At 35.9% G+C, this 25,782-nt stretch overlaps 2 long non-coding RNA genes across 2 annotated transcripts; both read right to left on the bottom strand.

Annotated features, from left to right (window-relative positions):
• Positions 1 to 8,612: 8,612 nt before the first annotated feature.
• LOC146739386 (uncharacterized) lies at positions 8,613 to 9,466 on the bottom strand. The gene is made up of 2 exons (XR_014930175.1): positions 9,281 to 9,466; positions 8,613 to 8,786 (listed from the first exon to the last, which is right to left on the bottom strand). It is a non-coding gene; the product is annotated as an uncharacterized LOC146739386 (long non-coding RNA).
• Positions 9,467 to 17,202: 7,736 nt separating this feature from the next.
• Positions 17,203 to 18,287, bottom strand: LOC146739385 (uncharacterized). Its single transcript, XR_014930174.1, has 2 exons — positions 17,653 to 18,287; positions 17,203 to 17,427 (listed from the first exon to the last, which is right to left on the bottom strand). It is a non-coding gene; the product is annotated as an uncharacterized LOC146739385 (long non-coding RNA).
• Positions 18,288 to 25,782: the final 7,495 nt, after the last annotated feature.

Here is a 25,782-nt window from a genome sequence, read left to right as displayed (position 1 = left end):
GATGTACGTGTTTACCTGCGTAGTCTCTGTGTGACACGTCTCCGGAGTCGAAATTTAGCAATAACCATAAATAAAGTGACCTTTAAATACCACCCACGATCCAACAGATTATTACTTGATTTGACGATGAACTGAAATTTACAACCGAGGATCACGACCTTGTTGGTAAGTGAGAAATGTACACTAAAAGAGAGAACAAAGCAGAGCATATAATAAACTCTATTTCAAAAAAAAATGTATCCACGTACTAGAGACGTGTATATTGTTGAGCACAAACACCTATAATAATCTCCCGTTTACAAAGAAGCCATTCGGCAGTGACGTTCTATGTACGTGTAAATTACGACATAAAATCATAGTTGTTGAAAGAGAAAAGAAAATTAATATTTGACACGATTTTTTATTGAGATATCTCCCCAAGGGACATGCATGAATGGAGGTACCTTGATTATGTTTGGTTATTTTTAGGAATTTTTTTTCACATGTATTGCGCGGTTTGTATAACACATGGGCCAAACAGTGCATGTTAAACGTCTTCTTTTTTCTCTGAACCTGTCTTTTGAAAACAGCGTATTCACCATAAACGCTCGTCACTCTGTCAGTTATTTATCACCACAGGATTGGCGTCGACTGTCACGTGATCGCAATAATCAATACACCAAGTTAAATATTATCTAAGAGATATCATACGCTTAGGGTTGAAAACACAAACAACAAACTAGTGCTGATACAGAACTACCGATATACAGCAAATTTATAGTTTGCCGAGGAAGACTATTATAGTTGTGTTGCATACAATATATCCGGTGAAGCAGGTGAGTACCAACGGCTTTGTGAAACCAGAACAGTTGTTCTGTATTGGTTTTTAATTATCTTGTCTGGTACCGGGAACTGGTGTCTCCGATATGATATAGCAGTAATTTCCACTGCGCGTGTACGCCAGCACCCATGTTGGATTTATTGTGATGTTCACACGAATTTACAACAGGAATTTTAGTAAATTGTCAGTCTTTCAGAATAATTATCGCCGTCAGCAAAAATCATATTATTTTAAACAACCGCATAGCATCGCAACGGTCGAATAAATATGATAAGTTGTTCTAACGTACATAATATATAAAAACCTTGAATACGTGTTTATTTATATATTTTGTTATTAGTTTCTCTGATGACAAAACCTGCATTGGGAATTGTTTTGTCTGGCACACAGTTCTGTAACCTTTTATAAGATTACAATATATTGAACTTTGGTCTATTTAGCCAATCACCGACTCGCGTTTGTATCTTGGCTGCACTTCCGCTTGCACAGAAATCTCCGTGTGATTCATTTTGATATAATGCGGTAGGTTTATTTTGTATGTTTTATTTTTACTCTGGAATGTGTTACAAAAAACTACTTCCTCTACATTTCATTTCAATTCAAAAGAATTGAATAATTATGTTATGATAAAAAATATCACAAACATCTTAAACCAATGGCATTATTATACACATTCCGTTGAAAGATACATAATTTGAAAAAACACAATCTGAAAAAAATGTGATTTATTGCCATATTAACGATCTGTCACTATAAAGTACGATAAATAAAGCATAGTACATCCGGGTATTTAAGATGGCGTATCACTGCACGTGACATGTTTGTCCGAGTACGTCACTAAATATAGTCCTCGGTCGATTAGTGAAACAAGGAAAATTCATTCATCATTTATAAGAAGTGTATTTTTACTTATTAATAATGTACGTACTATATGTTTCTTAAAATAGAGAGACGTGACATAGAGACGTGCATTGTACGCAATCGCACCACACGTGTATTTCAAAAGTGAGGTTTCCTGATTTGCAAACAAGTATTACATAACCGCTGTTTCGAACAGAGTTGTACAGAAAAGTATTTGTTGCACGTCACATGTCAATTCAAATCATAACCCTAGTTTCTCTTTCAGATTGTAGTGCAGAAGCATTGGCATGAGTGTTCCCACGTGACAAATAATCAAAAAACCCAAACGAAGATTTTTTGAATTATATTAAATAATATTAAAAGTAGCGCTATAGACATGAATTCATGTGACAGCGATACACGAAGACTGAACCAAGTGCAGCGAGACGAAATGTTGCGAATGGAATCCCTTAGGCGACCTCTCAATTTACAACAGGGGAAACGTGGTAACCTCGTCATCTGTGCTACGTGTTTTTTAATGGTACTAGTCTTCGCAATATTTGCCGTACTAACAGTCTCCTTTCCGATCATCGGGTGGATGTTGGCGTTTCCTCTCATCTTCGTCTTTCTCGTAATTGTGCGACATATATCCGGCTGTATAGTAGGGAGAAGGTTCGATCGATTGGAGGCTGATGCCAGGGCTAGCAGGGAAGCTAGAAATAGCTCAGTGAACAGAGAGACAAATGACGACGGTAGTTTGCCCGCAGTTCCTGATATGCCACCCTCTTACGATGTGGCGTGCCCAGACTCGAGTCAAATGGGCAACGTATCGTCTCCAGTTTACGCCATCAGCGGCGGTAGCATATCTGACTCAGGAAATCATGACCAAGACTTGTAAGTAATGTTATTTTACTAGTAGTATACTTAAAGCGCGGTGGTCGTCGCGCAGCGCACCGCGCTTTAGCAAATCATGGAAAATGTACATCATTACAACGTTCATATATATACAAAATATAACAATATTTACATTACGAAATTGTGTTAGTATATGTTTTCAGAGTGACGGTGGCCAGAGGGCATTATCGAGGCGGTCGTCACCAGATTGAACGGTTTCCAACTGGTTACTGACACATAGTAGCTTAAAGGGAGGCAGTCGTTGTGCCGCGTTCTGTTCGATATGGGACTCATAGCGACGTATACAACGCGTGTAAAATACATTGTTTATTTACATGAAATTCGAACACGCGCTGCGAGACGACCATCGCGCTTTAAGCTTATTCCAACTGACCACTGAATCTCGGATATTCTACTTCACTAACTTGTGGAATATTTGAATTGGTTGCCGACTACCTGGATATTCAAATTGGCCACCGGCACTTAGGTATTACAAATCGTCACCGAAATATATAAAATATATTCTACTATAAACGCCACCAATATTGAAGCTCTGTCCCGATAAATATTTAACAAAATCCACAATAAAGAAATGATCTAAATTTGCTAACATAACATTTCCCCCCAAAATATGCACCATCACAGGGACAATTCTAAAAAAAAAAAGCATCACACATTATGACTACTCAGTATACTAATACAATAGAAATGTCTACGCGAAGCCTCGATATTGTATATTTCGACGAGTATCGCGTTATACTGGCAATTGAATCACGGCCAGGCATGCGCAGAGCACTCCATTCTGAGAAGAACCATGACCGAGCCACATATTTGATTTGAAATGAAATGTAGTATCCAGCATAAAATGTGTTGATCATCAACACTTATGTCTAATTTTCGCGTGCAACTCGCGTTTTAATTGCTTGGAAACATACGCGCGTAGTATACGTCACGGTCGCACAAGACACCGAACACGACGCATTTTGTCCAAGTTCACCGTGACGTACTATGTATGTATGCGTAACTAATGAATTATTGTCTCATTTTCAAACCTGTAGGATGTACTACGTGAATGAATCTTACGAACAGGACGGAGACGAACCTCCACCGCCCTCTTACGAGGAAGCGTTGAGACTGAAAGAACTAGAGGAAAGTAACAACACGCCGACATAACAATCACCTGTCAAATGAGAACGAACTACGTGTTTCTTTGTACTGATTTGTTTTGCTACGATTGAGCGAGTGTGATAAATACTAGGACATGATGTTGGTGACGATAAACAAACAGGGATAAATAATTTAAAATTAGTTCATGATTGAATTCGGATTTTCGGAATTGGATGCGAAAGCTAAGATTATGTATTCTATGCAGTCATATGCATATCATTCTGGGACGCTGAATGTACATAGACTGTTTTGCATCTACCGTCTTGAAGTGCCCGTAGCTTTTAATTTTTGCCTTTTTTAATTTATGCTACGACTTTTAATATTCACTTACTGTATTTTGGTTTTGATACCTGCTTTTAGTGATTATTGCCTGAACAACATTTGTATGTCAATATTCGGAGAGGCTATGAATTGAATACATACAATATGTTAAACTACTTAAAATATTACACTCTGGTTTATGATTCAGGGGCGGATCGAGGATTCTGGAATGGGGGGGGGGGGCGATAAGTTGGCCAAAGGCCAAGTTCGCGAGCGCCGATGGCGTGAAGCCCTGTTGGTTGTTAAAAATAGCTTAGCTATTACAGTAGTTCAGTTTACCCTGAAGTTATTAAAACTTCAATCAAAACACTATTTCGTCGTTCGTTCCAAAAGCATTAAGTTGACTCCCCCCTTTTATCATTACACATGGAACAAACGAGGTTTTCGAATGAATTTCGGATTTGTCGCATGTATTTAAATTATTCGAATTGTATTGAATATTAAGACGTGTTGTTAAATGTCATAAAAGACGAACTCATGATTATATATATATTGTTATTTGCCAGTGCATGCTGGTTACCAAATCAAATATCGACCTGAATTGTGAACAACAGCGCCCTCAATTACAATGTTAGTTACTATCGCCAGCCTTGACTAGACATTGTACACACGGTTATAATCTCAATTCAGTGGCCCGGGCAGTTGTTTATTGGAAGTGTGGCTATGCTAATGAGTGTTGTTAATCACTTACATAGCCTATGTTTACTGAAACCATTCAAAAGCAATGTATCAAGGCGGATAAAAAAAAGTGTATGACGGAAATTACCGACGTTATTTAAAGTCCATGTTGTATGATTTGATGCTATATGACTATGTGTGCAACGCAAATAGCAACTCGTTTTCTGGCCTATTCAGGCCGGTATCACAGGGAAGTTTGTTTTTTTTAAATTAAAGCGGGGGGGGGGGGTCGTCAGTCACCTGCACACGCACAGGAATTGAGTTCCAAGCGACGATAACAACAATGTTTGTAAATAATGACACGCTATGGCTATCTGACGCATGCGCAGGTGACGACTCCCCCAGCTTTAATATGAATAAGACGAAGAATATTGCAATTAACAAGAAAGGCGGAAAAATTGTTAGGACTTCTATTTAGCTAACCAAGTTGTAAAATATTACACTTATTTGGGAATAGTTTTCCAAACTAGTGAAACCAATTTAACTTAACAAATTCCAAACTACACAACTACATAGTGTCCTATAAAAATGCCGTCCTCCTCTAAAAGTACATTACTTTGACTCGTGGCTTAAAGGTATGGGTAACTTTTACTTTCGAATTAATAAATAAAAGTACCGATATCATTGATGAACAATTCTATACTAAGCTATTCAATGATGAATCACAATTTGTACATCCAGCAATATTGCAGTGAGAGAGTTCGGTGGTTACCCAGTTATTATGAAATTTGAATACATATGTTTATACAAATATCAGAAGAGACATTAGACAAAACCATATATTTTTCAGGGGTTTACAAATGAACAAATCAAAGAATTGCAATATATAGGGTCGACTTTTATTAAGTATGGAAGTATGTGGAACTGAACTAGATATTACTGAATTTAAGGCACAGTTGAAATTAAATATGGAAATCCACTCTAATTAAACAAGTTGAATATGTAAAACCAATTCAACTCATCTTACATCTATGAACCATGTTTAGAACTCATCACATATAATGGACACAGGATAGGCTTGACGTAGTTCAGAATTTGGCAATCAAGTTTATGTCCTCATTATAATGTGCTAAAATAAAAAAAATAAAAGCAATTTTATTAAAAAAATTGTTGTTTACGATAAAAAGTACAATGAAGCAATATCTAAAAATGACGATTTTATTACTTAACAGTGTAGCAAAGTTATTTTTTATGAAATTTAAAAAATAAATAACTAATAAGTTTTTTGTGCAAGCAACTTCCATTCGTCGAGATACCATTACATCAGCTGTCATTTACCGCTGTTTTCACTGCATACACACACTTTCTGTGCACCCTTACAGTTATAGCGATGAAACAATACAATGAAGCACTCAGAAGATTACAGATGGCGGCCAGGTAAAATCATATCCTGAAACTGCCTGTGTTATCGTGTATCCAACCTGTGGAGAATAGAATTACAAACAAACAAAGAAATGAACACACACATCGTTGTGATTGGGTTAGAATATCTAGCTAACGGATGCACATATCTACCGACAGTTGGCCCATTACCGAAAGCGATCTGTAGTACATATGAAAGGAAATTTGTTACCAAAAATGTTAAATAAATCCACTCAATAAAAATAGAATTTCACTAATATTGTCGCGAAACTGGAACAAGCGGACCTGCTGGTCGAAACAACTACAGCTATGTTGTCTTAGAAATCCATTACTCACTAAAACAAATCCCAGTACACTGAGTTGGTAATATATAGTACTTATACACTACACACAATGCGGAGCAGTGTGGATCAAATATTACTAATGCTACAATTCTGTTGTTGCGGGCATAGGTCTTTTGCTTGAGTCGTGACCACCTAACTTCCTTCACAGTGTTGCTCATAACATGGAATAACCATATCTGTAAACGTATTCATGCATATTAGTGAGGTCACATGAACCCTAACCCCCGTCATCAATATATGGTGTCACGGCATTTAAAAAAAGGTCCATCCAAGGCGCCGAGATCGTCTGATTAGTAATTTTCAAGATATTGAAAAAGAAATATTTTTTTTTTACCAGCAATGCGAAATAAAGAATACATGTATATCGCAAGAAGGTATCCTCGCGGAATGTCAAAACTCAACGACTGTATTACTGTCGACACTATGTCACTTTCAAACTGCATTCGAAAATAATACTACTGTGAAATAATTGAAGGGATCGTCTCCGTAACAGAATTACGGCATTCGATAGAGCTTTTACGGCACGATTTCGAGAGAATATAATCCTTACCTCCAGCCTGTGATACAATAACACCAGCGACTCCAGCGGACAGTAGAGTAATTCCATTACCTCTTGAATAATGTTTGGCTCCTACGAACAGTACGGGAACGTACATTCCCTCGGCACCGCCGATACACACACACGCGACAATCAACACGGGGAAAACCCTCAGTAGAGCAATCGTTAGTTGCGCCACTCCAATGACTAGCATCAGCATTGGTAGTAGGTAGATCGGTCGAATATGACCTTTGTCTATAACCCAGCCTTGTAATATCCTACACAACAGGCTGGCAGTACCTATTGATGTAACTAAGAAGGAAGCTTTCATTGCCGACACTCCCGTATTAACGGCGTGTGGCACGATCTGTGATAACGATATGAAAAAGCTCATGTCCCTAAAACAACAGCCAACATCATCAAAGCGAAATCACAATTGGCACACAACAGTCGAAATCCCAAGCGATGAAGAAATGTTTGACAACAATCGCCCGTTGGTTGGTCTTTGTTTTGTTTGTCTTGGTCTTGGTTGGTGACTGTCGGAAAATCTGTGTAGTTGTTGTATTATCTCAAACGCTGCCGCCATCAAACAGACTGGATTACGCAACATCATGTGTGTAGAGTTTTAATGCCGCCTTTCATGTCTGACTTTATATTTAGTATTAGTAGTAGTAGTTGTTTACTTCAACTGTATAAACAACACGTGTTAATTATCTCTGTATTACTCGCATTATTGTCAGTCGAGACTTCGTCGGAGAAACATGGTCATACAGTACTCATTTCGCCCAACCTTCCGCTTTTACATCGACCGCTTATCGCTTAATTTCCGACCACGCGGTCTTGTCCGACCGGAAACCGACCGCATTTTAATCGTGTTTTTTTTTTTCGCTCGCTCGCTCATTGAAAACATTGACCGCTCGCCCAAACACTGAAAACTGGCACATGGGTGGTCGAAATGGTGGTTTTGATAGTAAAGTGTGAACATACAATTAGTATTAACTATTATTACATTCTGAACGACACTTCAAATCTAATAGTTGTATTACACTTGTATCGTGAAAGCAACTGAACTGGGACCTTCTTGTTACGTGTTTTGGGTGCTTGTTCTAGATGTAATATTTTTATTTTAATTTTAATGAGACAGTTACGTGAAAAAAGCCTAGGTAACTCCTTTTGACAGAGCAGAGAAACGAGGAAATGTTAGTGATTAATTCCAAAAATAACGATATCGAATCCACATCGGTCCACGTCTGGTAAAATTTGACATTCAATTTTTAAAATTAAGTCACGATCATTGAATGAGCTCGGTCTATATCAATCTGATTAAAATCTGATGTAGTGTACGGGCTTTAATTATTGTGGCTATAAACTTATTTTAATTTTATTTTTTATTACTTTTGTTGTTAATGCCCTTTTATTTTATTATTTTACTTTGATTTTGATTTTGTGATTTTTTTTTAATTCTGCCCTACCTACATCTGATCCGACGCCTATGTAAGTCCCGTTCAAATCTCGCATAAGTAACAGCCAATCACAGCCCCCCTTTTATACAGGCAGTCGGTTGCTTACTTTTCAGTGTAGCGATACTCTACGGGCAATCTTTCTGTACATTATATTTTGCCCACTTGAATAAACCATTAATAGAAAATTGCTAGTATATTTGTATTTGCAAAAGAAATTCCACAGCATTTTACAATTTTTGTCATTACATTGAATATTTTTTTCACTTCCAACAAATGTGTACACTTCCAGATACATCTTCGCCAACCAAGGTTCATTCATTCAGTCATCGCTTCAATTTTACATCACTGAGCATAATTATCTAGAATGGAAGCAACAAAATAAGTAAATCGTAATGATTAGAACACTGTAAACAGCTATAGTAAACAATGCAAACTGATTTTAAATTGTATAACGGTCACCGGCCCACGGCATCGACGCAGAAAATTGGAGCAAAAAAATATTTCCTGATCAATTGCGATGTGTTCCAAATAAAAAATATTTTATTCCAGTCCAAATCAGCTCAATTACTTTAATAAAGAGTTATTGTATAATGTACAAAATGATGATACAATTTGATGAATATTTACAGCTACGGTTTCAATACCGTAGACGATGTTGGCCCGATCTTCAACAAAACATCACCCGTCTCCAGGGCAGGCGACTGGAAAAAGACACTGGTGTTCGGTCGAAACGGCGGAAAAAAATCGTCACTCCCAGAACAACTATGCAAAATAACGATCTAAAGTCGAACCATTCGAGCCACAATATTAACATAAAAATGACTTTCGTTGCATTTGACAATGATAAACTTACCGAAAAGCCGTGTTATTCTCGGTCGGTATAATCCGCCATTTTATTTGAGTGTGTTTGCCACCCGATTCCGCCCGGTGACGTCATCATGTGCGCTATAGAAGGAGGTATGTGATTCGTTGACTAAAATCGTCGATAGTGGGTCTCGTTGAAATCTCGTTACATAGGCATCGGCTCAGATGTAGGTAGGGCGGAATTAAAAAAATCACAAAATCAAAATCAAAGTAAAATAAAATAAAATAAAATAAAATAAAATAAAATAAAATAAAATAAAATAAAATAAAATAAAATAAAATAAAATGGCATTAATAACAAAAGTAATAAAAATTAAAATTAAAATAAGTTTATAGCCAAAATAATTAAAGCCCGTACACTACATCAGATTTTAATCAGATTGGGTCTATACCGTATACGTACCGCAAAAGTGTTCCCACAAAAAATATTTTCGACTAAAAACGGCCACATGCCCTGAAAAAATCGAACAGAGCTTGACATGTATGAATAATTTATTGGGCTTAAAAGAAAAACGTGTCAAATTTAGTTATAGCCATAACTATTTGGTGGCCAGTCGATGAACAATTCAAAACTCAGGATTCACACGGAAGTCCTTCAGGGCTGAAAATCATTGACGCTACTCTGGTTTACTTTATTTCACAACTTGCAGAGAAAACTGATTCGCGTGAGCTCTAATGTATCTTAGCCTAGTATTTTCTTTTTGAACTAAGGTCAAATTCCATCAGTTTGTCAAAATATATGTTTTTCAGCGAATAATTTTGAAGCCTGTCACAGCACAAAAAAATTATGTGAATCGACGCCGGTGATTGGATTGTACGACGACCCTTCAATTAGCGTCAAATATGCTTTGTTACAACATTATTGATTGGCTGAGAGTCACCTGATCGGAGCACGAACTGGGTCACAGAACCATATTTGTCCGTATTATCAACAGGACTTTGCAAAATAACCACACCCACATTTTCAATCTTTTTTAGCGCGGAAGTTGCCAACAAATGTAAAAAAAAATCGTGAATTTCATGGATTCGAATAAAATAAAGCAAGCGATTGATAAGGATGATTATTAATATTTTCCCCGATGCTCTTCGAATTTTTATTTTTTTTTATTCAAGGTAAGAGATGGCTAGTTGAAGTTGCATCGTTTTCAATGCGGTTGTTTCAACGCAATCAACTATAGCTCTGTTTTGGGCATGGTTTAGTTTTGTGATGTAAAATAAAATATATATTAAAATAATAATACTTGATTAATTATTTGGGGTTTCAGCCCACAAATTACGAACATGATCTCCATGAATTACTGTCAATTTTTGTCTTCTCTCGGCTGATTGTCACGGTGTTGATCGACGCCCTTCCTAAACTCAGTATGGAGAAACCAACGGGGATCGACATTCCAAACAAACAATCGAAATTATCAAATTATTATCAGAGGTGTAATATTAGGTTTTATTTTAAGCTTAGAAATATTTTCTTTCACTCAGCCCATGCATGTAACTGCCATTTAGCTTTACGGTCCTTCAGCATCGGGGGGACAACAACAATAATTATACAAAACACATTGCGAAGACTCAACAATCAGGAAAGAAACCCCAGACAACCATGTCGTACTTGTGTTGAAATACATTTTGTATTTCACGTCAGAATATTGTTTAAAATAAAATATTCAGTCCAAGCCAAATCAAGGTCAAAGGGTCAGGTTGCGTGCATATAATTATATATAGTTAAAACAAAAAGTATTTGAACTTTTGTCAGCTGTTCAACATCTATAAAAACCAGAAAGACAATTATAAGACAATGTGAACCTCGGAAATTATTCTGTTAGTCCGAATTTTAAATGCGCGCGCGCGAGTGAGCAGGTGGGCGGTGATATTTCGGGGTTTGCGCGGTCGAAAATAAAGCGGAAATTGTCCGGTCGAATTCAACAAGCGGTCGCAAAAGCGAGAGAAAAAAGGTGATTGGAAAGCGGAAGCGGGCGGGAGGTTGTGCGAAAGGAGTACTGTAACTTTGCACAACTTTCTTTTAAATCGTTTTATTTTCCAAGTCAATATTGTATTTTACTAATACATTTTTTTTTTCTAATGCAATGGCGAAGAAAAGAAAGAAAGCGTTGACAGACGAGGCAAAGAAAAATCTGCCACTCAGTTTCGCACTCTGACACAGCAATTTTTTTTCAAACATCGGCCATTTTGTTTCACCATGAAAACCGTTTTATTAGATGTCTTATCAGAGACACTTGAAGGATTAGCTTGTTTGTAAACTCTCAGCGTGTACAGTGGGACAGTAATGTTTGTCAGTGGATTATCCCTCGTTGTTCGTTTGCATAACAATGGAAAACCCGAACGTTCCTGGAGTACGGACTCAAATGCCAGCAGTTTTCTTCATTTTTCACGCTCGAGCTTGAAATTATTCATTATCTGACACTCTTTATGAGTTCTATGATATCAGTGGTTAATATGTTTGGCCATGTTTAGTGTATATTTTTAATAATGCAGCAAATCTACAGTGTTTTATTAACCAAAACTGTTTTTAGTGTTTTTCTCGAGTTGAAGTTTTGATCGAGAACGACTCATTGGGGCCGCCGCCAAATCAAGTGCGTTCGGACTAGGACATTCAAACTCGCAGTTATCGTTCAAAAGATAATGATGGTGCGAAATATGTCTGGTTTTTTAAAGAAAATGCTTTGTCACAGAATAATAGTCTGTTAAAGGTGCCAAGTATGAAATAATTTGGGGACAAAAAAACAAACCTGCATAGAAATCGGAATAATAGGTCTTTTGATTATCGGAGACGCATTTCAATGGACTTGATTACGGACAATGAATGACGTAAATTTCACCAGGAAATTCCGCAGTGTGCTCTCGCAATCGCGGACTTGGTCATTTTTACAAGGTTCGCCATTTTTGATGTCACGTGATAATTAGGTAAACAATGTCTCTCCAGTTTGTGCGAACTTGCACCTCTATACTTAGTCTTTTGATATATATAACCTAAATTACTGTTCTGAACGAGACAACAGACAGAGAATGTTTTATTTAAAAACGTCACAAAACCTTCTCGCTACGTTAAATCCTTCTTATTAATGAATTATAGAGACGATTGCACGTAAATTATATTGGTAACGGGTACTTTGCAGCCTTTAAAGAATTGAACACCAGTTGACATCTAGAAATAAATTCACTAATTTTACCTTGTTACTCAATCATTGGGACAAGTGTGCGTGTATCCTTTATAAAGACTAGTCTTAACACCTCGAAAGGCTTCTGTGACGTCAAAATTTAATTACGTACACGTATATAGGTGGAAAATATACTGTTCATACCGAGTACTGAGTAAAGTGCAAAGTATTAAATCGGAGAATGATTCTTTGAGAGTTTGAGGCAATTCATAATACACCGGTGTTATGAAGATGGTCTAAGCAAGCCTCAACGTATCTTCTCTGACATGTATGTTTCTAATATGAACTATGTTATTTATGACGCAGATGGCGGAGCGGGATTTGCCCCCCCCCCTTTTGTGATACATTAACTTGTTTCGGCTGTGTGTCCATATTTCTTTTATTGTTTTGTTTTGTTAGTCACATATTTGTTCATTTGTTTGTTGTAAATATAGACATTAAAGTATTACTCATTATACATCCGATACAAAAACCAAACTGTAAAACCATTTAATTTTTTCATTGACATTGGATTTCACTATTTTGATATTTTCAGCACATTACTGCAGTGCCAGTGAAACAAAGAGTTATATTGTTATTCTGCATGCTCATGCGCATTCAATTTAGCGGAGTTTATTTAATAGCGAAAATAATTAATGCACGAAGGTCACGAACATTAACATCGATAAGATATGACGTATCAGCTGCACTCTGATTCGTTGTCAATGCTAGTCAACAACTTTTAATTAGCATAATCACCGGAGTGATTCCGCTCCGGTTTTCATTCCAACGCAGGAGGTCGCTTTCAGATGCGTGCAGTAGTGATTACTTTCGCAGTCATGCTAGTTTTCGCGATCACGTTAAAAAGGCTAAATTAATGTTTTTATATTTTTGCTTTGTAAAACAAAAAAGAAGTTCCGACTTTGTCAGTCTATATATTGTGTTTATATATTGTGTTGTGTGTTATTAAGTGATTGTGTAGTCTAGTGAAAACGTTTCTATAAATCACGCCCTCTACCGGCGAAGTGCCTCAGTGACGTAAAAATGACGTATACGGGTGAAAGCAATGCCAATAAAATGTGTTTGGTTGTGCAGTCGCTTTACATCCCAGGAATACAGTAAAACCTCTAAAAAAAAACTCAATCTTCATTCACTTGATGAACACCTACAGGTGAACCGCCTTGTGTCAGCCACATACGCCATTAGAGGGCGCGATTTATAGAAGAGGTGTATATCGATTGGGTGTGATGGAAATGATCTAAATGATAATGACATTGAAATGACCAACCTGTCATAACTCCGTAAGATATGTAAAGATAATACACATTGAACGCAAAAAAAATCATGAACAATCCGACAGTTGATAAAGTAGCACCTATAAACATGGCAAGTCTCGTTCCATATTTGTCATTGAAAAATACGCAAACTGGACGTGTGACACAATTAATAATCTGATATTAATCATGATACAAAATATTCATTATTTTATGTATATTAATGAATTTTAGTACTACTATATAATCAAGCGTTTGATTAATATTATATTAAGGCTGAGCCGTCGCGCCGCGCGTGCTCGATGTAGAACCCATACTACGACATACACAACACGTGTTAAAGGGCGGTAGTCGTCGTGCCACGCATGCGCGAGATACTAGTATATAGGTCTCATATAAACAAAGATGGCGACTTTGACTGTTGCGGAGAACGACGAGTGCAAACTGATACGTTACTAAAATTAGGTATTGTTTTAGGTGATTGGAAGGTATCGAAGAAGTCACTGGTGGTAATCAGTGCAAGTCGTGCCCAGGTTAAACCTCACACTTGTGATTTATATTAGAAGAGCGCATTGGATTGTGGGGAAATCAATGTTTATCAATACAAATGTCGCATATGCGCAGCGCAAAGACCACCGCCCTTTAAATACATTGTTGGTTTTTACATGAAACTCGAACGTGCGCCACACGCTGACTATCGCCCTTTAACAGAAAATTATACCTACATATAAAGAACGTTAAACCAAAATATATCGAGGTGACTAAAACAGCGTCAGACAGCGTTGTCCATCGACGATTGCAGCGCAACGGTGATAGTACCAGCAAGTGCAGTGAATCCAAACGCTAACATTCGAATCACCAAGCTACCGCACATTACAAACCAACCCCATCCACCATCTGGAGGTTTGTCGAACGTCTGTGGCGGGGGACTTTTACAAGACACCATCTTGTTCTGTAACACAAGAAAAGAAAAGGATGTTCACCACTTTGTGTTAGCAAAACCAATAAACTGTTAATAATGACCTTAAAATAAGAGAAACACATTAAATATATGGATATATAACTGTTATTGCACCGACATTTTGACAAAATATTCCATATTTAGAAAATATATATGAAAATGTAGCTATTTTACTCTAAAATTAATCCAAGAGCTGTGGTACTTTTATTTTCCAGTTTGAGGACAAAATGATTTAGACCGGATTCTGCCGTAAATTCGCCCATTTGAAAAATGGCCCTGGGCGGTGTCACGACTGGTGGGCCCTTATTTGCGGTTCAAAACTTCAAAAACTGATCATCAAATATTTTTGGAGGGGCTTATATTTTCATTGAAATATCCGCCTACGCCGATTTTTCAACACCGACAGTTGGACAACCCAGAACGAAAGCAACTATTGAATAAGCTAATCTAACATTTTATACATTTTTTTTCTTGCTGGATTAAAAAGTAGACCGCGCATCTTTCCCCCCAAAAATCACATTAACGAACCTCGTGCGCCAAATACAATTATTTTGTTTTATTTTATTAGTAACGAAAGTATATTCTACTAAAAGAAGTTTCAAATAAAAACGAACCAAACTGCATTGCTCAGTAGCAAATGATCGCGGTAGCGCAATACGGCCATGCTGCGTTTCACAATTGTTGATTATTACCTAGTAATGACTAAAATAACGTGAAAAAAATAAATTCGTTGAATTGTTATGAAATGCAAATACGTTTCAACTCATTTCATCGTAAGCGAATGATTCTGATCGCATTTTCAACGCTTGATGCTGTAGAAATGAATATCCGTCATGTTTTGATCTGGGACGGTGTTCTTTGACCTGACAGGTCAAATCGCTAATTAACCAATGAAAACGATGGATGATGCCAACGTGTTCAAATTACCCTAGCTCATTTAAATATGTTAATGTAATTGAGAGGAGAGATTTGCCGATGTTGTTGTACGATCTTGTGGCTTGGATTTTGATGGGAAAGCGACATGATTTGTTTTTAAATAAAATAAAAAAAGTTGTTTTCAAAAGATAAACTAAGCATTTGAAGATTAATTCAACATTGTTTAGAGTAATAGCAGCTCATTATCGAAACAAAGCTTACCCATTCATGCTAGTAGCAATAAACATCAATACTCCTGACTTCTAGTGCGGGGAAACTTTTAGACATCAGAAACGATTAAAATAACACCTTAAAAAACTGCCGAAAAATCGCCCTGGGCGATCTGCCGTTTAACGGCCCAGGGCGTATAACAATATTTGTCATATTTTATTCTCTTTTTTTACCTTGCCCGTACCAACAAAGAATTAGATTGAAGTGAAAGGTATATTCTGTTAATTTCTGTCCGTCATTGTCGTTGTTGTCGTCATTTTGTGAACAAATATTTTGACTGTTTTTACTTGACTTATTCATGTATCTCCAAAATCGCATGGGAATACTAGACTGCGATTCAATGCAAACTCATGAAGAGAGTTGTTGCACAGTCTGATACACATTTGCAAATCTACCGATAAAATCTTAACAGAAAACAAGATGTCAGATAATCAATATAATGAATTGGGTACCAAACTTTTGGTCAAGATCTGAAGCCGATAGAAAATCATGTCTGTTTAGTCGCATCTACATTTTGAGAGGAAAATTATACTCAAAAATATGTATTTTTGTATTCGACAAACAGTTCATTCGACAAATGAAAATTCACAGGAAATTGTTTCGGCTATTAGAACAGAATGATAGATCTTTTATAATACTAATTTAAAAACGCACTTCAACAAGTCACTGAAAATAACACAGTCCCCGTTAAATTTGTGAAAGTTCTCTTTGTGCTCGTCAGTAGTTTAAGTTGGACTATAGGGACGACCATGAGGGCGCTGTTCATAATCGGATGCGATGACGTCATACGAACAGCGCCCTCATGGTCGTCCCTATAGTCCAGCTTTAGCATAAATAATGACGTCACAATGGGAATTCGTGCATAAATTAGCATAAATGAGGAGCAATGCCTTAAAGGGGATCATTTGAATGAGGATGACGTCACAATGGGATATTGTGAATACATTTGCATACATAAAATTGATGTGAATACGAGGTCGTGTCGAGGTCATCGTGAATACATTTGCATAAATTACCATCATTTTTTTTTAATTATTTTTTAATTATTTTTAATTATTTTTAATTATTTTTTAATTGGACAGGCGTGGACGAAAGATTTTTCAAAATGTGTCGTAGAGGGCGCTCACACACACACACACATGTTAATAAATACACGTCATTTTGAAAACTAATGGAGTTTATTGCACAAAAGAAGTAAACAAGAATGAAATATTGACATGGAGTATATATTTATGACATGGTTGAGTATTTTTTAACGTCACAAAAAAACATACGATGTGAGTAAGGAAAATAGTTGCGTAGTGTATAAATGTTTAGCGTGATTAAATATTTCTTTGTTAACACCTCGAAAAATACGTAGATACATGTAAATGTGCGGCGTGGTTAAATTTATTTTTAATGCCACAAAAAATACGAGTACATAAACGATTCGATTAAAACACAGAAACGAGAAAAGCCAATAATAGTAAACATTGATCAATAAAAAATAATTCATTCTATATATACATATGTTGTTTATTTTTACATTTCTTACTTCCTTTCAATGAGTCAAGCAGTCTGTACACTTTTTTTTTATTCCATCACTATAATCAGAATCGCTCATCTGTCGTACAAGAAAGAGAGAGAGAGAGAGGATAATATTAAAAACCGATAGTTATATAAAGAAAGTATAAGTTATGTGTTGAAAATTTAATAGTATGAATTATCCCGTAAAACTGCGGTCATCAATCCGCTAAAATGCAAAGTATGCAAAATCGGTTGATCGACGTACAGTTTGTTTTTCAAAAAATGGCGGACTACGCTACTATGAGTTAAAATGTATAATTACCTGATCGTTTCACAGAATAACTTTTGACATACATAATCATCACACGGAATGAGTTTACGGTGTAACGTAGCGATTTTCGTTTTTCCCCCCGACGAAGAAAATATGTCCTCGCTTCTTGCCAAAGATTCAAAGGCGGTAGACCAAGTTTGACCTTCCGTGAAAAGTTCATCTCATGGACACTACGAGTCATACAGGACGTATTGGCAACACATGGCTTGAAAGTATTTGATGATTGTAGATCCACGTACGAGAAATCTTATAAATTCCATGACATGACTACCGTACGAGTCATAATAGTCTTCGTGGTAAGGGTATTTCAGACAGAAAGTGGCCCAACGCGTTCCACTCGCGAATATCAACGGTGTTTGATATAAGCGATGTGTATCATTCCGAAGCACACTTGTGAATGCCAGTCTGAACTCAATCACAAGATTAAATGTAAGGCGTGTCTAGTCCTAAGTGTTCCCAACGTGAAATAGACCTCCCACGTAGATGATAAACAACAGATGTTGGTATATTTATGTTATCTAAAACATGAACACTCACAAACAGCCTGAGGGATATCGAGTTTCAAGTTGAAAGCGTGAATTTCGACCTGCGTGTATGGGATACTGATAACATGACTCGACATTCTGTTGACCCCGGCACTATCAGTCAATTCACTGACTTAAACCACAGTCACTCTACTAGGACGGTTAGGAAGCGCCGCGTCATTCTATTGTACCCACCCTTGTCTCCATAAACATTGAAACAAGAGAGGTGTTAACGAGTTAAGAAGTCATTAGCATTAAACAGGCGACGGAAAACACGCGATAAATCATGAGACAGTGCGAGAGTTGCGTCATTTTCCCCCACAAAGCATTGCAATACATGGCACTTTGACCTTTCAACGAAGAGCAGTCTCAAATGCGGAAATGAACATGCTTTGTATATACACGTTTTTCGCGAGAAAATCTTGCTGTCTTGTATGGCATTCTGAAATTATAAATAGTTAATAGAATACTATATTAGTGAATTTCCCCCAAAAGTCGCCCCTGTCTCGACTGAATCAAAACATGTTGAACGGGATTTGTATCAGTCGTCAAATAAAGCGAATGGAGGGATATGAAAGCACGACAATCAAAAATCTCTTTTGTCCAATTACCTCCTATGAAAACTATGCAATAAAGCAACACGGCGACCACCTCCATAGACGAAAACATGCAAAACTTCGCCATAAAGTGACTCTAAAAACACACAAAAAATACGAGAATGGACAAAGGAATATTGTAAAGGTTTGCAGACATCAATGTTTTTAGCGATAAAATTGTTTCTAAACTGAGTGAGGGGTTTATTTTACGGACCGAAAGACTGTTAGAGATCAAGACAAAGAGACTGTCAACAAAACACCGTTTTTCTCGAGTAAAGCATCTTCAAGATTGCAAAAGAATGCTCATCTGAAAAATACAATATCACACCTAGTCACAGTTCAGTTGAGATTGTAGTTTGATGTAAAAATAAAGCACAATTTAAAAAAGTTCACGGTCTTCTCGAGGGTCTTCTCGAGCAACATCGAACGCAATAAATAATGGTGAAAAATAGTGCATTCCAATGACAAATACGTCATAGTTTTGAGACCAGCATAGGTTCTCAGAAGCTGCTCGTTCACACCTTTAACCAATAGAGCTTCCTAACCGTCCTAGTAGAGTGACTCCTAGTAGAGTGACTGTGCTTAAATTATTTTTATCAATTAGCCTTTGCTAAAATACTACCGTCATTTTCCACGTCATTAAAAAAAAACATGGCCCGCAGCGGAGGGATTTGAAATAAAACACGTTCAATCTCGTAATGACGCGTTCTCCGTGTCAATGTTACGATTATACTCGAAATTGACTATTTGGGGGATAAAAACTGGGTCAACTTGATTCAGTCAACATGAATCTGACCCAGGCAGTATGATGATTCCAGTCCGTCACCAATTCACTTGTCTGAAAAGGCACACCCCAAGGGTGTATGACGCCTTGTCTCAATTCAGGCCGAATCAAAGACTGTGCACGCCGTCGATCTATATCTGTGATCGATGTAGACGAGAAACATTCCACCACTCTGATCGTTTTTATATCATCGGTAATTCAGTGTACCGCTCGAATGTAATGCATCAATCAATAGTTTAGTTTTGAAGGTTTATTTTACAATAACTGGAAAACCGACCGAAATCGCGAAATTTTAGGATTCAATCTTTACTCAGTCAAACATCAAAACTAAGTATTCAGTTCATTCTCTCTTCACTAATAAAATGGCAGTACTCAGCAAACTATCATTCATCGTTTTTTTAAACATCATTTCGAGTATCCACGATTTCGAAATACTAGAAGAGGCAAGAACGAACGTTACATTTGAATGGTCAAATGACAAGGGGCTGACCCCGCTCGAACGTGCAACAGAATGTATTAAATACATTGACCCATTTGAAAAACAGAGTCAACCTCAAAACATTGAGAGCCATAGCCGATGCTTCAAACAACGAGTTTCTCTTCAAATGGTTCAAAACCAAATTAAATGAAGCACTATGATTCGTCACAAATTACGCTGACATCCTTAGCAGCCTGGCAAAAGAAATCACTCAACTAACCACACCACCAGATTCAAATTTCCACGATCAACGACAAAAAAGAAACATTATAGGCGATCTCCTGTTCGAGGTAACGGCCTTGGCTTGGCTACAAAGAGACAATTGTAGTTACTAGCTCGAGAAATTGACCCATATTTCTAAGACAAAATTAACCAAATTTTGAAATTATACATATTTTAATACCAAACTTGTCATTTTTACCAACAAACTACTGAATCACAGTACGTATAATAACGTATACCATTGACAAATTCAGACTCCGCTTATAAATTATACTCGATTATGTCTTTACCACTAATTTAAAATAAACAGTTATATTGGAAAGAATGAGATGAAATTTTATTATTATCATTGTAGATTCAATAAGCAAACTGGAAGCGGGTCAAGAAATCGTAAATGTTTCATATTATAGAGATGGTGCGTAGTTTGTTCTTTGACGGTAAACACGTACGCATTTTCAATGGCGAACATCGACCAGTAATAATGGCATACACTTTGTATGCTAATTCATGTTTAATAAAATGCGCTAAGTTTTGATTATTCCCAAGATGTACAGAGAGCACTCGCTTATCCATTAGACAGATTCCACTATACAATTATAATATCCTGACCGCATTGTTTAAACTCTCGTAAATCGACTGTTTGACGTGACTGGGGCACCGGTGGACGAGAAATGCGTGCGTGCACATTACATTTCGTTAACACTTTCATTCATAATAGTATCACTTGCAATATGGCGTAATATCAATCGACGATCCTCAAAATACTGTATGTATGTATGCACGTTGTAGTTCGAATGATTAGATATTTCTTTTATTTTTCCATTTTTGTCGATTCTTTCATTATGAACAGTGTTGACTTGCTCTCGAAATAAATACTTTACACCGATGTTACCGTTTGTAATGTTTATAGTGTATACGTGAAAGATATTCGCCTTTGAAATAATAATTGAAGACACAACTATATAGTCTTCAAATCAGCTGGGTGTTATTATTGAAGTAACGCACGACGCGTGATATTGTTTTAATGGGGTCTGATCGCGTTTCATAACTCCTGTATTGAATAATGCCATGAATCAAATTGTCCTAACAACATGGTAAACACGGGTCAGCAATAAGTAGCTATTTTATCGGTGAGGAAAGATCTGCTTCTTGATTGCGATTATGATTATGTCTAATATAATTTATAATAATCTATTACTCTACGTACACAACTTGAAGCGGGCTTTTCAATTCAACTCACTGCGGCCATACACAACATGGCTAGTTCCCCCTTCGAAAGAGTGCGTGCGTGTGCTGCGTTAGCAACACTATCTGTGACCACTGAGCTTTTCAAATATTTACAAAGCACGATGTGATAACTGAGGTGGTAAACTGACCATGATGTCAATATCCAACCATCTAATTTGCACAATAATAATTAAAATTGAAACCGTATTCATGCGTGGGATCTTGGTTGGAAATACAACGAAGTAACAAAAAACCAGCAAAGTGTAACAATAATAAAATCACAAACATGTGAATGTAAAGCAAAAAAAAAAAAAAAAAAAAAAAAAAATATTTGGTGGTTGGTTTAGGCATTTGGCATTTTAGGATTTTTTTTTTCTTATCGTGCCCTGAATCAGATGTGGACGAATGTTCCTAGCTCAATGATTGTTTTGTCATTTTAACTTTTTTAGTATACCTGTTAGGTGTTCATCATCTGTCCTAAAGTTGATTTTATTGTATTTAATATTTTAATCATGATTTTTTTTGTTTCTTATTGTATAGATTACAAATGAGAAGATATTGTTTTTCGTTCACTGTTTTGTCATTTTAACTTTTTTAGTATACCTGTTAGGTGTTCATCATCTGTCCTAAAGTTGATTTTATTGTATTTAATATTTTAATCATGATTTTTTTTGTTTCTTATTGTATAGATTACAAATGAGAAGATATTGTTTTTTGTTCACAATTTTCTAGTTGTCACAAACTGAGCAAATTCAGTCTTCAGCTATAAGATTATATACAATAAAGTAACAAAAATAAGCAATGTGTAACAATAATAAAATCACAAACATTTGAATGTAAAGAAAAACAAATTATTTTGTGATTGGTTTAGACATCTGGTATTTTAGTTTTTTTTTCTTGTCGTAACCTGAAACAGATGTGGACGAATTTTCCTAGCTCAATGATTATTTTGTCATTTTAACTTCTTAGTATATCTGTTAGGTGTTCATCGTCCGTCCTAAAGTTGATTTTATTGTATTTAATATTTTAATCATGATTATTTCGTTCCTCCATGTATAGATTACAATTGAGAAGTTGTTTTTCGTTCTCAATTTTCTAGTTGTCACAAACTGGGCAAATTTAGTCTTCAGCTATAAAGTTATTATATCTACCCCTTTCCATTTTAAGGGTATGAGCCCTTATTCCGAGTTTCGCCTTAGCGCAGCACTATGTTTTAGATTTTTGATTGTGGTGATATATTTTTTTATATGCAAATTCTGTTTTAATTTTTCTGTAAGTTCGTAACTTGTTTTTATGATGTGTACTTTTATTTGCATCGTGTAATGTTTCTGTGCTATGAATTTCTAAAGGATTTTTCGAATTACCTGTCAATGTTTCAATGATTTTCTTTTTTGTCATCCTGAGATTTATGTGTATTCCAAAATATTTTTTTCCATAGTCAAATTGTCTAAAATCTGATTCATGTCTTTTACAAGGATATTTTCTCAACTCTAGCAGGCTTGCCAAATTTCTTGGTTTGCTATTTACTTTGATTCATGTCTTTTACCCAGTTGTCTTTTCCCTTTTCGTCAATATGTATTCCAAGTTTGTGAGCTTCGTGAACTAGCGAGTTTGGGTTAGAATTATTTATTTTGATCCAATATTTCAATCTAGTTGCTATGGGGGGAGGATATTTTCCCAACTCTAGCAGGCTAGCGAAATTTCTTGCTTTGCTATTTAATTTTAGAAGGTATTTGCAGTAATATATTTTCATTTTTTTTCCATTGGTCTAGACAGATTTGCCATAAGACGGGATTTTGTGTGTGGATGTTCTCCCTCGTACAAATTTCATTTTTATGAAGCGAAATTTTATGCTGATGGGGGAGAACTTGAATATACAAAAACCTACATATACCTGCATACTAAAAACACACAAATCAGGAATATTCATCGTAAAACAAGAATGGAATACATATTGACGAAAAGGGAAAAGACAACTGGGTAAAAGACATGGATCAAAGTAAATAGCAAACCAAGAAATTTGGCAAGCCTGCTAGAGTTGAGAAAATATCCTTGTAAAAGACATGAATCAGATTTTAAACAATTTGACTATGGAAAAAATAATATTTGGAATACACATAAATCTCAGGATGACAAAAAAGAAAATCATTGAAACATTGACAGGTAATTCGAAAAATCCTTTAGAAATTCATAGCACAGAAACATTACACGATGCAAATAAAAGTACACATCATAAAAACAAGTTACGAACTTACAGAAAAATTAAAACAGAATTTGCATATAAAAAAATATATCACCACAATCAAAAATCTAAAACATAGTGCTGCGCTAAGGCGAAACTCGGAATAAGGGCTCATACCCTTAAAATGGAAAGGGGTAGATATAATAACTTTATAGCTGAAGACTAAATTTGCCCAGTTTGTGACAACTAGAAAATTGAGAACGAAAAACAACTTCTCAATTGTAATCTATACATGGAGGAACGAAATAATCATGATTAAAATATTAAATACAATAAAATCAACTTTAGGACGGACGATGAACACCTAACAGATATACTAAGAAGTTAAAATGACAAAATAATCATTGAGCTAGGAAAATTCGTCCACATCTGTTTCAGGTTACGACAAGAAAAAAAACTAAAATACCAGATGTCTAAACCAATCACAAAATAATTTGTTTTTCTTTACATTCAAATGTTTGTGATTTTATTATTGTTACACATTGCTTATTTTTGTTACTTTATTGTATATAATCTTATAGCTGAAGACTGAATTTGCTCAGTTTGTGACAACTAGAAAATTGTGAACAAAAAACAATATCTTCTCATTTGTAATCTATACAATAAGAAACAAAAAAAATCATGATTAAAATATTAAATACAATAAAATCAACTTTAGGACAGATGATGAACACCTAACAGGTATACTAAAAAAGTTAAAATGACAAAACAGTGAACGAAAAACAATATCTTCTCATTTGTAATCTATACAATAAGAAACAAAAAAAATCATGATTAAAATATTAAATACAATAAAATCAACTTTAGGACAGATGATGAACACCTAACAGGTATACTAAAAAAGTTAAAATGACAAAACAATCATTGAGCTAGGAACATTCGTCCACATCTGATTCAGGGCACGATAAGAAAAAAAAATCCTAAAATGCCAAATGCCTAAACCAACCACCAAATATTTTTTTTTTTTTTTTTTTTTTTTTTTTTGCTTTACATTCACATGTTTGTGATTTTATTATTGTTACACTTTGCTGGTTTTTTGTTACTTCGTTGTATTTCCAACCAAGATCCCACGCATGAATACGGTTTCAATTTTAATTATTATTGTGCAAATTAGATGGTTGGATATTGACATCATGGTCAGTTTACCACCTCAGTTATCACATCGTGCTTTGTAAATATTTGAAAAGCTCAGTGGTCACAGATAGTGTTGCTAACGCAGCACACGCACGCACTCTTTCGAAGGGGGAACTAGCCATGTTGTGTATGGCCGCAGTGAGTTGAATTGAAAAGCCCGCTTCAAGTTGTGTACGTAGAGTAATAGATTATTATAAATTATATTAGACATAATCATAATCGCAATCAAGAAGCAGATCTTTCCTCACCGATAAAATAGCTACTTATTGCTGACCCGTGTTTACCATGTTGTTAGGACAATTTGATTCATGGCATTATTCAATACAGGAGTTATGAAACGCGATCAGACCCCATTAAAACAATATCACGCGTCGTGCGTTACTTCAATAATAACACCCAGCTGATTTGAAGACTATATAGTTGTGTCTTCAATTATTATTTCAAAGGCGAATATCTTTCACGTATACACTATAAACATTACAAACGGTAACATCGGTGTAAAGTATTTATTTCGAGAGCAAGTCAACACTGTTCATAATGAAAGAATCGACAAAAATGGAAAAATAAAAGAAATATCTAATCATTCGAACTACAACGTGCATACATACATACAGTATTTTGAGGATCGTCGATTGATATTACGCCATATTGCAAGTGATACTATTATGAATGAAAGTGTTAACGAAATGTAATGTGCACGCACGCATTTCTCGTCCACCGGTGCCCCAGTCACGTCAAACAGTCGATTTACGAGAGTTTAAACAATGCGGTCAGGATATTATAATTGTATAGTGGAATCTGTCTAATGGATAAGCGAGTGCTCTCTGTACATCTTGGGAATAATCAAAACTTAGCGCATTTTATTAAACATGAATTAGCATACAAAGTGTATGCCATTATTACTGGTCGATGTT

The sequence above is a fragment of the Saccoglossus kowalevskii genome, chromosome 8 (assembly GCF_978046115.1).
Source record: "Saccoglossus kowalevskii chromosome 8, keSacKowa6.1, whole genome shotgun sequence".
Taxonomy (NCBI): domain Eukaryota; kingdom Metazoa; phylum Hemichordata; class Enteropneusta; family Harrimaniidae; genus Saccoglossus; species Saccoglossus kowalevskii.
This window is presented reverse-complemented; position numbering and strand designations above follow the sequence as displayed.